General features: G+C 38.8%; 1 protein-coding gene across 1 annotated transcript in view; it reads left to right on the plus strand.

Annotated features, from left to right (window-relative positions):
* The window catches only part of GMDS (GDP-mannose 4,6-dehydratase), a 189,681-nt gene that overhangs the window by 1,200 nt on the left and 173,064 nt on the right, over positions 1–15,417 (plus strand). The window lies entirely within an intron of this gene.

Raw genomic sequence — 15,417 nt, forward strand, 5'->3', positions numbered from 1 at the left:
TCCTAATATAATATAGGAAAATATTGCATAGCATGCTTTATTCAAGACAAATTGGTGTTGCGGGTGATGGGGTGTTTGGAAATCTGGAGGGAGGAGATGCATGCATATATTTATTTATCCATCACCCATTCATTTATCATTCATCCACATTTTTACACTGTCAATTTCATCCTAATATAATATACGAAAATATTGCTTAACATGCTTTATTCAAGACAAATTGGTGTGGGGGTAAGATGGGGTGTTTGGAAATCACTGGAGGGAGGAGATCCATGCATATATTTATTTATCCACCACCCATTCATTTATCATTCATTCACATTTTTTACACTGTCAATCTCACCTAAGTAGGCAGTTTACAGTAAAATATTAAATGCTGAATTTACTTCCTGGTGTTTCCTGCATGCATTCCAAAGGAAAATCAGGGCAAGGAATACACATGTTCTGTAGGTATGTTATGAGGATATTTGATGCTGAGTATAAATCGTAGTTCAATATTTGTGTATTGCTTTGAAACATCTCAATGTGCTGTTTTCTTCTCGGTTGTAATATTTTTTAATGGATGATTCCCAAAAATGGGCATTGCTAATAACAAAAGTTCATTTTTTAAACTTAGAGGTTGTCGTGGTCCCTTTCCATAAAGCCTTATTTTTTTTAATGGTATATATTTGCAAAGTGGTAATTTTTGTATTAGCAGGGTAAAAATTCCTATACGGAGGAATCACTTCCATACAAGAATGTGTAATATGGCTCTAAGATCTGAAAAAAAACCACCTGTTACATCCCCTTGGTAGCATATTTAATAATTACGAAAGGATAGAAGAATTTTATGGAAGTCGCATCCTGGAACAATTTTGATAGGTAATCAGAATTGGAATGTGTGTGTCAGAGGACATCTTACCTGCAAAATAGCTAGCACCTGGGCTGCTGGTGCCCTATCTCTGTAAGACCTCTCTAGCCATCCCAGCAGCATGTGGCTATAAAAGCTGAGGAGAGGCAGCTGAGTATAGTGGGTTGGTATGGAAATGAGAGGGAAAGTGTTTTCTGTCTTTATGGAATTAAAGGAGCCTGCAGCAGCCTAATGCAAATAGAAGAGTTGCTATTCTCCACCTCTAAGGATGATCTGGGTATGTGTAAAGAACCTGTGACAAATACTCTTTATTTTTATTAATTCTAAGGGCCATGATAACTCTACCAGTGAACTGTTGAGTAATTCTATGCACAGTTTATTCACATCCTTGTGATTTGCAAGCTGATCCAAAATGACCTGGGAAGTAGTTGATAAACTTACATCGTGACAATATTATCTCAACACCTGGGTTTAAGCTGAGATGAAGAAAACTGGGTCTAACAATAGAATGGCAATAATTGTTCACAGAGAATTGCCAACCGTTCCCCTTCTCTTTTTTCTAACATTTATTTATTTATTTATTTTAAAAAAAATCTCAAATGTATTTATTTGGGAATACAAAAAAGAATAACAGAACTGATTACCACCAAATTCTTGTCTAGCCTAATATATACCCGTCCCTCCCTCCACCCTCCCCCCAACCCCCCTCCTCCTTCCCCCCCCCCGACTTCCCAGAACCCGTACACGGTATGGATTTCTAACAAACACCGTCTAAAATCTATTGAGAAAAAAAGAAATAAAGAAATTAATAACATTCTACATTGACCTTAGCTTCTTCTTGCTGAACTAACTTTAAACAATTTAAATAATTTCTGATCTTAAGCATAGACTAACTGGAATTTCTTGGTCCCGTATTTATTTTGTATATAGTCAATCCATTTTTTCCAGTCTCGTTTATATCTCTCATTTGAGTGATCTTTAAGATATGCCGATATTTTAGCCATCTCGGCTAAGTTTGTGACTTTCAATGTCCATTCTTGAGTTGTAGGCAAGTCTTCCTTCTTCCAGTATTGCGCCACCAACAGTCTTGCTGCCGTTATTAGATGCAGAATCAAGTTAGTCTCTACCACTGTAAAGTCAGTACATATACCTAGTATTTATTTATTTATTTATTTAATTGATCAAAATTATATGTTGCCTGTATCACAACTCTAGGTAGTTTACTTAGTGGCCAAACAACAATAAAAAACCCACAACTAATGTCAAATGACAATAGAATTACCAAACACCTAAAGCAGAACAAATAGCGTAGGCATCTACAATGCACATCTTTATTGAAGTGTCATAGAATTAGTAAAGATGACATGACCTGTACCGATACAGTGGAGACAAAGCTTAATGCGTTTCTTGCTTTGAGGTAGAGTTGGATTTCAACAATTACTGCAACAATAGAATTTCAGTGCCCCCCACTATGCTAGACCTTCAATAATAGACCTGTTGGGCTCAGTTATGTCAAAAACTCAGAAAATGCCTACGTTAACTCTCCTGGCATGCTACACAGATCCCATCCCTGAACAAAAGAGAAACTATTCTTTATATACTCACTTATTTTAAAAAAGTCCAATGATGTTTGTGATTTCCAGGATCTGTTGCTTGCTGCTTCAGGGAGTATTCTCTTCCCTAAGCCCTTGTAGCCTACTTGAGGCAGCTCCAGGTTTCACCAAGCCTTCATTTTTGAAGTGGCTTTGGAAAACTTTCAAATTCAAATTTAATGACTTGATATGCCGCCCAATCCCGAAGGACTCCGGGCAGCTTACAGAATACAACTCTAAAAAGATAACAATTAAAAATAGAGAAGGGAAAACAGATTAAAAAGAAACACGTCAATGTAGGCGGGGCTGGACCTCATTCATGAGGTCAACAGCTCCAGGCCTGCCGGAATAGCCAGGCTTTAGTAGCCTTTCGGAAGGCCGAGAGAGTGGGAAGGGTCCGGATCTCTGGGGTTAGGTCGTTCCATAGGGTTGGAAAGCTTCTGACTGCCTTGTATGAGAACAGATTGTGCTTTCTAGAATATTTGTTTTCAGGTGTTGGTAAATGCTGGTATGTCACCCAGAATGTTGTGCTGTGTCACCATTGACACATGTGTCATACATTTGCTGTAACTGTGCGGAATTCTGCACTTCCAGACTGGGACTGCAGAGCCATGTCCATATCCACAGGTGAACTTGCACAAACAGCATGTCTTCTTCAAACTGAGAATAAATTGTACTTAACATTCCATGGGGCGGATTTTTTAAAAAATATTTTAACAAAGCTATGGAACTGTTGTAGTTAGTTACAACTAACTACATTCCATAGATTCCACTGAGTTTTCTGTACGTGTCAGGGTAAAAATTGATTCATGCCATCTGTGCATGGCAAAATAATGGATTTGAATGAATTCTGCTTTCCTATATTACTTTAGTAATAATGCTACTTAAAATTATTCATGTTTTCTTTTGTAATATAGGCAAATTTGGAAATAGTAGAGTTATCAATATTAAATGTGCCTAACGTAGGCCTTGTAAGCCAACTTGGGGGGGGGGGAATGTTTGCAGTTATGAAAGTAATATAATGGTTTGGAATTATATATACCACAATGAAGATAAGGGAATACATAACCAAATATTAGATATTCTGATCTTATTCATATCATCAAATTTATTTAGTTTAGCAACACATTCGCTACCACAACTACATAGGAAACTCAATTCCAGAATTGATGGCATTAGTTTCTAATAGATTTCTCAGTTACGTCTGACAAGACTTTTTGACATTAGTGATTACGTTCACAGTGACAGTTGGTGTACTGTTCAGGTTTTGTCTAAACTTTTATTACCTTTTCTGCTGGCTTCCCACAAGGAAGTCAACAGGGAAGCAATTAAGCAGGATCACATGGTGCAGTAAGATACTCCTGCCACGTTTCCTCTCCAAGAAACCCACTGCAGAGTAAGAGTTCCAAGGACCTTGATCATCATCCACCCCATCCACACTCTACAACACATGCCTTGCCTGTGACAACCATGTGTCCATTCCACCGCTCCTTATGTGGTGCTCTCACTTCTTCCTGCTAAATCAGGGGTCTCCAACCGTGGCAACTTTATGACTTGTGGGCTTCAACTCCAGAATTCCTACTGGCTGAGGTATTCTGGGAGTTGAAGTCCACAAGTCATAATGTTGCCAAGGTTGGAGATTGTTATTGCTAAGCGGTGAGATCACATAATGCCATTCTGGTTGTGAATGTTCTTTGTACTACTCATATAGTCTCCTAATAGTCTTCTCATCCATCAGTGGCTTCCACTTTCCTTCTGAGTGCTTCATGTATTTGATATTATTGATTTGGTTGGGTCATGTCCCAAATTTAGAAGTATATACCGTGTACCAGGTAATAATATGGTTGGCTCATCATGTCTTTCAAGTCAGCAGATCAATACATTTCTTTAGAAATTCAAATGGTTTTTTTTCCCAATATGCAACTTGGAATTTTTTCCCTTAACAAAACAGAGGAAGCTGTATTTCATGTATATGAATGGTAAAGTAATAAACATTTTATATCGGGGCTGGAGGTTTTAAGTGGTTAAGCCATAATATTTGCTTCCTTGGATTAAACAGACTACATTACTGTACTTCAGAAATACTGCTCAAGCACTAAATAATCTTATTAACATGCATTAGGATATTATGTTTTATAATCAATTACATACGAGAAACTAGTTTAAAAGAGTGTTGCTATGAATGGGATTTTGCCAATATATTTTTTTGCATTTGAGCTAGTCTCTAATGCAGAATAAGGAGATATTTTGCCATTCATTTGTATAATTAAAGTAGATACCCTGTTTTCCTGAAAATAAGCCCTCCCCGGATAACTAGCTCAATCAGGCTTCTGAGTGCATGTGCTAAAATAATCCCTCCCCCAAAAATAAGCCCTCCCTGAAAATATTGCAACACAGCAGCAGCCATGAAGTGACCATGCTCACAGTCTCCTGCATCTCAAAAATAATAAGATCTCCCTGAAAATAAGGCCAAGCGCTTATTTCGGGGGTCAAAACAAAACACGGCCCTGTCTTATTTTGGGGGAAACACGATAGATTTCAGTTTATAACACTCAAGAATGCTCCCAAGTTTCTTGGAAACTGATATTCCACTACTTGTATTCTGTAGCCTTATTTAATTTGGCTTGTAACTTTTAGCCAGGGAGTTCTTTAAGGTCTTTGTTAACATCCCAGGTGCTGTAACAAATAAACATAATATACGAAGGAAGATGACACATATTGTCTTTAAAGAAGATCATAATTATACTTATTCTACTTCCAGAAGACTGTAATGGTTACATTGGAAATGGGCAATTTATAAGCTAGTCTTTAACTTTCAGTGATAATTAAGTTGATTCAGAAAGAGAGATTTTCTTGGTTTGGTTAGCGCTGTTCTTTCTCAGAAGGAACAGATATGAAGACTCATGAATGAAAGCAAATATACTGTCAGCGTTCCAAACGTCATGTAGAATTAAATCAGAGTCCAAGGCAAAATGATCCTTAAAGTTCCAATTTAATAAAGCAGACATCTTAGCACATCTGGGTTAATCCCAATTCTGGAAATGACATCAGAATCCCACCCAGTTAAAAGTTCATGATCTTGTCCCCACACCCACAATCCGTCACATGGTCCAATCTTCTTCTTCCACGCTGGCGTCTCCACCCAGCTGCTTCAGGTCAGGTGTAAAAGGGCGGAGACAAAAGATGACCTTGGCTTCTAGTAAAGAATGAAAACAATACATTCCACAATCCTACTCCTGTCTATTCCCCCCTCCCATCAACTATACTAATGAAACAGCATAATGAAATAAGAGAAAGTGTGGCAGGCTAAAATTCTAAAAGGAATATAATTGCAGGCCTGACATATACATATCTAGGCTAGTGTTGCAGGATCCAATCTGGATCAGTCACCAGGATCAGAGGTTTTGTCTTTTGAGCTTTCGGATTCCTGTTGGATCCCATCTTCAAGGAACTTCTCTCAAGTTATGAGAAACGAAGACTCACTTGTTTCCCAGACAAAGGCAATAATTGCTTCGAAGGAATATGTTCTATCAGCTTTGGCTAAAATGCTGAGCTTGTTGATCAGAAGGTCGGCAGTTCAAATCCGTAGTGCCGTGTAATAGAGTGAGCTCCCGTTACTTGTCCCAGCTTCTGCCAACCTAGCAGTTCGAAATCATGTAAAAATGCAAGTAGAAAAATAGGGACCACCTTTGGTGGGAAAGCAACAGCGTTCCGTGCGCCTTCGGCGTTTAGTCATGCCAACCGCATAACCATGGAGATGTCTTAGGACAGCACTGGCTGGCTTTGAAACGGAGATGAGCGCTGCCCCCTAGAGTCGGGGATGACTAGCACATATGTGCGAGGGGAATCTTTACCTTTACCTTACACACATATGTACCCCTTTACCTTCTTCTCCCCCCCCTCTCTACATATTATTTGTTTTTGTAGGAGAGAAAAGTTTTAGAAAGGATGAGTTTAGAAGTGGTTCAAAGGAAATTTAAAAAATAATAATCATGTGATCGTGAAAAAGCTGCAGTGGCTTTTAGTAAAACAACACTCATGAGGCTTTTACTTAGAGAACAATAATTAAAATCAAATCAATCAAAAGCTACTTGCCTGCTTTAGGAACATGATAGAAGTTTCTTTTAAATATGCTTCTATAATTGCTGCTTTTTTAATCACATTTGTACCATTACTGCATAAACCGGAAACCAGAGCTTTCATGCCTGACTTCCTGTAATTAAGCCACTCTAGACAGATTTCAACCAGGCATTGTATAATAGATACGTTGTTGAATTATTGTGAGTGTTTTGAGGCTCCCTTTGATTTCTCACTTCTAAACTGCATTCTGTGTACACCAAAATTTATTGTATAAATACTTCATGTCATCCTGCAACTTTTTTGGAAGTGTTGTTTATTATTGGAATGAAAAATCCATTTTGTCATAATTTATATTTTCTTTTTCTTGTTTTTAAAGTCTGGTTTATTAGAGACAGCAGTCTTAGGTTCTAATTGCAGGGACTACGAGAAGGGAAATAAGCCTTAAACTTTCATGCACGTGGAACAAGGTTAATGTATTCATAAAATAATCATTTTTATTTTATGTTACATGTTGTAAAGAGAACCAGTTTTTAAGAACATATATATTTGTATCATATAAATGTAGATAATGTGTACTCTTTGAAACTAATGTAGAGTGGCTGAAGATATTTTCTGTATAGCTGTTACATAAATAGATAACAATTTTGAAGTACATTTAGCCTGGGATCTAGAATCTAAGTTCAATTAATGTATTTTTCTACTTTTGAAAATCCTATTATATTTATCTTATATTAGATAGCAAGTATATGTTTTCATGAGAAATGTCACTTGCTTATGTTTCTAATGCATTGCATCATATTTTTGAAAGAGGCTCTCACATTTTTCTCCACTAAGTCACCCTCATATAGATCTTTCTCTTATGAAATATGAAAGTTGTAAATTACTGGTAACTCTCACCTAGCAGGTTGCAAATTACGGTAAAGGTTTACGTCAATGCTTCCCAAACCTTTTCCTTCATTACCCAATACCACTCCTCAGAAAGTACTTTTCAGCTAATATGGGTACAGGTAGTCCTTGATTTATGGCCACAATTGAGCCTAAAATATCTGTTGTTAAGTCAGATAATTAGTTCTCACTAATGTAGTCAGTAACCCAGTTGTTAATTAAATCTGGTGTCCAGACTGACTTTGCTTGTCAAAAGGTCTCAAAAGGTGATCATATGACTTTGTGACGCAGCAACGGTTATAAATATGAACCAGTTGCCAAACATCTGAATTTTGATCACACGACCATGAGGATGCTGTCGTAACTGTGAAAAACGTTCATAAGTCACATTTTTAATGCTATTGTAACTTTGAACCGTCACTAAATGAAGTATTGTAAATTGAGGACCACCTGAATAACACTTCTTCCTCCTCCTATTTTCCCAACAACAACAACAAACCCAAGCCCTCCAGCTGGCTTTCTTTTTTTTTATTAAAAAGTTTTAATAAGTTTTACAATTGTTTACATTTCCCCTTCCCTCCCTCCCCCGCAATCCCACATCCCCTCCCACCCCCCCACCTCCCAGGGCAAATAAAGGGTATAAACATTTAACAATCATACACTAAAATAAACTAACTTTAGCATCGTACCTTCGCTTATACTTTAACTCCCCTTTTGTAAAGCTAACTTTAGATAAATTTTAACATTCCTTGTTCATTCATTCATAAGCTAACTGAAATTTCTTAGTCCCATATTTATTTTGAATATAATCAATCCATCTTCTCCATTCCAGCTTGCATTTCTCATCTGAATGATCCTTAAGATATGCTGATATTTTAGCCATCTCTACTAAGTTTGCTACTTTTAACGTCCATTCTTGAATAGTAGGCAATTCTTCCTACCTAGTTGTCTGAAAAGATTTACACCTTTTCTGTTTTGTAAATAAAGCCCGAGATCTGTTTTCTTATTGTCTGTGCTATTGTCTGAATAAAGATTTATGTTAAAAACTACCCATTTTTAAAATCAGAAATATCAGGACCAATATCTGGGTTTGTTGCACAGGTGGCATCCTACACTATATTGCCAAAAGTATTCGCTCACCCATCCAAATAATCAGAATCAGGTGTTCCAATCACTTCCATGGCCACAGGTGTATAAAATCAAGTACCTAGGCATGCAGACTGTTTTTACAAACATTGGTGAAAGAATGGGTCGCTCTCAGGAGCTCAGTGAAGTCCAGCGTGGAACTGTGATAGGATGCCACCTGTGCAACAAATCCAATCGTGAAATTTCCTCGCTCCTAAATATCCCACTGTCAACTGTCAGCTGTATTATAGGAACGTGGAAGTGTTTGGGAACGACAGCAACTCAGCCACGAAGTGGTAGGCCACGTAAACTCATCCAACATCAGTGTGTGACCTCACAAATGCGCTTCTGGAAGAATGGTCAAAAATCCCCATAAACACACTCCTGAACCTCGTGGACAGCCTTCCCAGAAGAGTTGAAGCTGTTATAGCTGCAAAGGGTGGACCGACGTCATATTGAACCCCATGGATTAGGAATGGGAGATCATTTACAGTAAATTCATATGTGAGTAAAGGAAGGAGAGCGAATACTTTTGGCAATAGGTTAAAGAGTTTTAAGATATGGTAAATGAAAGCCTTGGGGGGGGGGGCGTTTCTGTGCTGTTGACAGGGAAGTAGGATATGAGTCAAAAAGTTAGCTTTTGCTGGATTTGCATAATGATGTAATATATGGTGTAGGCTACTACTCTACGGTACTAGAGTATTAAAAAGTACTGAAATATTAAAAAGGGTTTATAGAACCTTCATATTCATCTGTCTCAAATGTCCTAAGTAGTATGAAATCTTAAGAGTTTCATCACATTTTTTGCTTTCTTTCAGCAAAAAAGAAAATGAGGTTGTGTTTACATTTCAAGCAGCGTGCAACAATAGCAATAGCAATAGCAGTAGACTTATATACCGCTTCATAGGCCTTTCAGGCCTCTCTAAGCGGTTTACAGAGAGTCAGCATATTGCCCCCAACAATCTGGGTCCTCATTTTACCCACCTCGGAAGGATGGAAGGCTGAGTCAACCCTGAGCCGGTGAGATTTGAACCGCTGACCTGCTGATCTAGCAGTAGCCTGCAGTGCTGCATTTAACCACTGCGCCACCTTGGCTCAAGAGTAGAAACTCATCTTTTAAACGTCACTGGGCTCCATTTTTTAAGCGCACTGATTCTGAATCATGCCCCATGATTGAGATTGCAACATTCTATAGCAGCTGCAGTTCCAGATCGTCTGCAGACGAGCTGATGTTCAGCACATTTAAACTGGGCACGATCCACAATTTGGAGAATGCTGCTTACTTTCCACTGTCCCAAAGGTGCTTCCCCCCCCCCCCAAAAAAAGGCTACTGGCCTTTGTTTTAAAATAAAGTTCAGTTGCCTTTTGAAAAAGCACCTCTGGGTGACTGAGAATCTCCATAGATTCTTTTCTACTGTGTCTCCTTGAATGAACTTCTTTGAAGGAATAGGATGTGTTGCAGGAGGAAAGGACTTCCTTTTGAGGAAGCATCAATCTCACACCATACAAGAAGTTCCCCCTAGTTGTACACTGCATAAACCACATTCACACATATCATGCAGTCTTATAATTTCCTACAATGTTTCTTCCTTCTTTTGCTCTCTATATACTTTCCTGTATTCCCCCAAGCCAGTTATTCAGATCCTTTTTACTATCTAGAGCAGACCTAGGGAACAGTAATAGAGGTTTTCATTCTGGAAATGCCAACCAAACAATTGTGCATGTACATGCATGTGGAGACTGTTTGGGGGCGAGTGAAAGAAACCATTGGCCAACTTGCAAGAGGATGCAGCTACTTTAGTGTTCCTATACGGAGTCCTTCGGGATTGGGCGGCATATAAATATATTTAATAAATAAAGAAATAAATATAGAACAGCGGTGGGTTCCAGATGGACGCGTGCGACATGCACACACATGTGTGCATGCACCATACCTGCCTGCGATGCCTCTGCAAGCCTCCGTGACACTCTAGCTGCTCCAGGGAGCATCGCGCAGGCGCCGTACGTGCCATTAAAAGACAGGTAAGGAGCTCGAGCGGGCAGGTGGCCCCTCCAGAGCACCATACCGGAACGGTACCCGGGGCGTACCGCCTGCAACCCAACACTGCTATAGGAATACCTGAAAGAACCCAATAGGCTATATGTTATCTTATTTATCATATTTGAAAAATATGGATTCAACAGTATGCATTTTAATACTTTTACCTACTTAAATACCCCAAATAGATTCATTAGAATTCACAGTATTTTGGGTTTAATGATAGTAGTAGAATCCATCTGAAAAGGATCTTTAGCTATGCTCTTCTATTATTTTGGCTTTCTAACTATCTTGAGACACTCGCTCCCTGATTTAAAAATAAATAAATAACAGTCAATCCTTCCATTTACAATCTTTGCAGGTTGTAAAGCTGAAATAAGATCACAAGCATATTTGCGGTGTCACATACCAAGTGCTTTACTTAATGACTTATTGTTGGTCCCAATTGTGGTCTCTGAGCAGAGGTGGTATTCAGCTGGTTCTCTCCGGTTCAGGCGAATCTGTAGTGGTGGCTGCAGGAGGCTCCGCCCACCCGCCCCGATATAATGTGTGAGAAGGCAGTGTGCATGCGCAGATGTGGCACATGCGCTCACATTTGCAAACCGGAAGAGAAGGTAAGTATCTCTGAGGATTACCTGTATGCCATATACAAGTAAAAGGGTACATAATTCCTAAAATGGATTCAGCTGTTTAAAAAAGCAATATTTAAGTGAATAGCATGATTTGAAGTGTGAGAATGATTCCAGTAGCTTCCAAGATAGACATAGACCAGACTATCTGGTTAACTTTGTGGCTACTTCCCAGGTGTCTACTTCAACTGCTTTCCAGGTGGAGAAATAAATTGGTGTAACTGAATGGAAAAAGTGTAGTTTGGTTTTGTCATCGGATATTATAGGATTTATACTTAACCATGTCAGCATATGTGACAAGTCTTGTTACCTTTTGGCTAGCTCACAAGCTTCTGAGGTTTATTATTCACATCCAGAAGATTGCAAAGAGGTTGGCTTATAAATGATTGTGGTCCTAGTTTCTGTCTGAGGTTTTCCATTAATATCCTAAACTGGTCCAGTGTTAACATTAGTCATGAATGTAATTTTAAATTCACCATCTGGTTGGCAGGAAGTTAAGAACTTGAATCCTTGGCTGTTATTCTGTTTATAGCTGTCTCCAATCTCCTGCTAAATATTTTGGTGTATAGCTTTCTAAAATATTCTTGTTCTGCCATTTTGTGTGTTGTCTGAGCATGCAAAGCTACAATATGCTTTGTTTCTTGCCAAATGTATTCTGTGAACCCAGCCATTTTGACTTATTCATCAAAACACACTTAAACAAACCTTGGATTGTATGGACTTCAGGTTTGTCTGTTCTGAACAGTATGAAAAAGGACACATGTGGGCATCGCATAGCTGAAACATCATTTTCCATATAAACTTGGAATTCTTGGTAACACACTTTATTAAATACTCCAGTACATCAGAAGAATTATATAAACAAAAGTACCTGTTCTGTCTGTGCAATTTTTGTCTGTGCAATTTTCATTTCATACGGGGATGCTTGAAGACAATTTAAAATATACAGAGAATATATCTTGTATTCTGACTGGTCAACACAGCATAATGTTACTGTGGGAGTGCCACTAGTTGTCAGCTGATTTGCAGGTTCAGTTCAAATGGCTGATTATCACTTTTAAAACTCAACATGGTATGTTACATATGGGACTATTTGATTCAAATATAATTTATCTCTCTATTACGTCTTGGCCAAGGCAATAGACTAAGAACTTCCTCATTGAGATATTAGAGATAAAGTACTTGGAAGCTAAGCTTCTCAGTATAGATAGCGAGTACTTAACTCTGGAAAAGTCTTCAGTGTCACATTGCAGAAGATTAATGGAACTATTCACTTTTACCAAGCCATCAGAGAAATGAAACTTTGTGGGAAATAAAGCCAACTGGTTTCTCTCTCAACCCTAGGAAGCCGGCAATGGCAAATCACTTCCAAAATCTTTCCAAGAAAACTGAAGAGACTTGTCCAAGCAGGGAAGAGAGAGAAAGAGAGAAAACGAGAGAACGCATGATGAATAAAATTTGTGTTTTGGATGTGTGTGTGTGTGTGTGTGTGTGAGACTTTATTGCTGGAATGTAAGCCTCCTGCGAATTGTTGACAGGCAACACAGTGAGTGAGTGAATGAGTGAATGAGTAAATAAATAAATAAATTAGTAAATAAATAAATATTGGGTCCAACTTACTTGCTGTTTTATATAAAATGATACCGCAAAAATGTTTTTTTTTACATTAAATTAGTCTGAAGATATAAGAACTATGAATCAATTACATTTGTGAAAGTTTTAACTTAGCAATAGTTTTTTAGTTTTAGTTTTATTTGTCATTTATAGGCCGCCCTTTTCCCTGAGGGGACTCAGGGCGGCTTACAATTCGTGGGAGGGAGTGCAAGACAAAACATAAAATATGTGAATAAAATAAAATAAAACAGTAAAACACAACATTCATTTAGCATTCGGGTGGGGCGGATTAGGATCTTATCCCCAGGCCTGACGGGATAGCCAGATCTTAAGGGCTGTGCGGAAGGTCTGGACGGTGGTGAGGGTACGAATCTCCACGGGGAGATCGTTCCAAAGGGTCGGAGCTGCTACTGAGAAGGCTCTCCTCCGCGTAGTCGCCAGTCGGCACTGACTGGCGGATGGAATTCGGAGGAGGCCCAATCTGTGCGATCTGATGGGACGGAGGGAGGTAATCGGCAGAAGGCGGTCTCTCAATAGCAATAGCAGTTAGACTTATATACCGCTTCATAGGGCTTTCAGCCCTCTCTAAGTGGTTTACAGAGTCAGCATATCTCCCCCCACAGTCTGGGTCCTCATTTCACCCACCTCGGAAGGATGGAAGGCTGAGTTGACATTGAGCCGGTGAGATTAGAACCGCTGAACTGCAGATAGCAGTCAGCTGAAGTGGCCTGCAGCACTGCACTCTAACCACTGCGCCACCTCGGCTCTAACTTGAAGATTTTGTTGTAAATTTAAAGAAGCAATTTGTGGCATACAGGGTAAATGTTGTGTGTTTTCTATAACCAATGTGTTTGTTTCCTTGGCTAATCGTGGTATTCACAGAAGACAGCCTCCAATACCAAAGTTCAATGCCATTAATACTGTTTCTGTCCTGCTTTTTCAAAATCCAAGTTTTGCTTCAGTAGAGGGCTGCTGGGAAAGGGGTGGCCTGTACGATTTAGATTTTTGTAGATATAAACATAGTACTTTTTCCAAGACCACCATTGTTATTCTACCAAGAAGTAGTTGGCAATGTATTACTTGACTTGTAGTTTATTATTGATAGTCAGTCTTAAAAAACAGAAGCTATCCACCACCAGCATCTCTTTATTGCCAATTTTAAGACAGCTTAGAAACACATAAATGCTGTCGTGTGTGTTCCCAAAAGTAAAATAAAGTTTTCAAGTAGAGCTCATTTTCCAATTACTTTTTGGGACACATTGATGAAAGTATTTGGCAGCACTGCAGGAACAGGCTGCCATCTCCTTCTTTAGGAATGTTTAGGAGCTGAGGTGGCGCAGTGGTTAGGGTGCAGTACCGCAGGCCACTTCAGCTGACTGCTATCTGCAGTTTGGCGGTTCTAATCTCACCGGCTCAAGGTTGACTCAGCCTTCCATCCTTCTGAGGTGGGTAAAGTGAGGACCCGGATTGTTGTTGGGGGCGATATGCTGACTCTGTAAACCGCTTAGAGAGGGCTGAAAACCCTATGAAGCGGTATATAAGTCTAACTGCTATTGCTATTGCTATTTTTGATTGCCCAATTGATTGATTGATCAAATTTATTAGGCTGCCCATTTGATGAAAAATTACTCTGGGCAATGTACAAAATTATAAAACAGTAAACATATAAAAAAACCCTCATTATTAAAAAAAAATTAAAAAAATCACAATAGATGTTAACAGCAATAATGGAGCCACGTCAAGATCTCACCATTTAGCATATGATAGTGATTTTCCTTGAAGATCCCCCATGTGAGCTTACAACATCTAATTTCCCCCCAAGTCCAGAGATGGTTGGCCATCTCCTGCACTGATTTTCTAAACACAGCTTCTTCTGCTAATGAAGTCTGGGTTCCATATTAGCTTGGCCAGCGTCTTCAATAAAAACCTCTCTGTTTATAGAATCACGTACCCCACTAAGATCTATGAAAGATGTGAACAGGTTTTTACCATCTGTTGTATATTTAGTAATAAGTGGTGTAGAACGAAGCAGTTGCCTTTTATGGAAGCCAGATCTAAATCTAGCCTGTTCTTCCACTAATATGTTCTTCTATTGAAAAATAACTAGCCACACTAATCAATGTTCCACAAGAAGAGCTGAGTCAGAACATTATTGCAAGAAGTATAAACACACTGCAACAGCCCGCAACATCAGAAAAAATGAAATGGGTAGCCTATACAACATCTCTCCCCCCTCCCAAAAAAAGTGGATATCCACGCAATTTTATCAAAACATTCTTGACCACTCAACTCACCACCGCACAACACTAGTTATGGAAAGGTACCATATATCAAAAATATTTTAGAAGCCACCAATAGACTATTACAAACACATAGTATCCCCATAGTGCACAAACCAACTAAAGCCCTCAAAACATTTTCATAAACCGAAAGACGTAGTAGCCCAATTAGGGAAAAAACAGGAGTCATCTACAACGTATAGTATAAGAACTGTAACCGCCGCTAGATAAGATAGACAGAAGATTAGCTGTAACGGAATGTGTGAATGACCTTGGGGAAAGAATTACTATTAGGAAACAATCAGACAGGGCTCTTGTCTCACCA

The sequence above is a fragment of the Thamnophis elegans genome, chromosome 8 (assembly GCF_009769535.1).
Source record: "Thamnophis elegans isolate rThaEle1 chromosome 8, rThaEle1.pri, whole genome shotgun sequence".
Classification (NCBI taxonomy): Eukaryota; Metazoa; Chordata; class Lepidosauria; order Squamata; family Colubridae; genus Thamnophis; species Thamnophis elegans.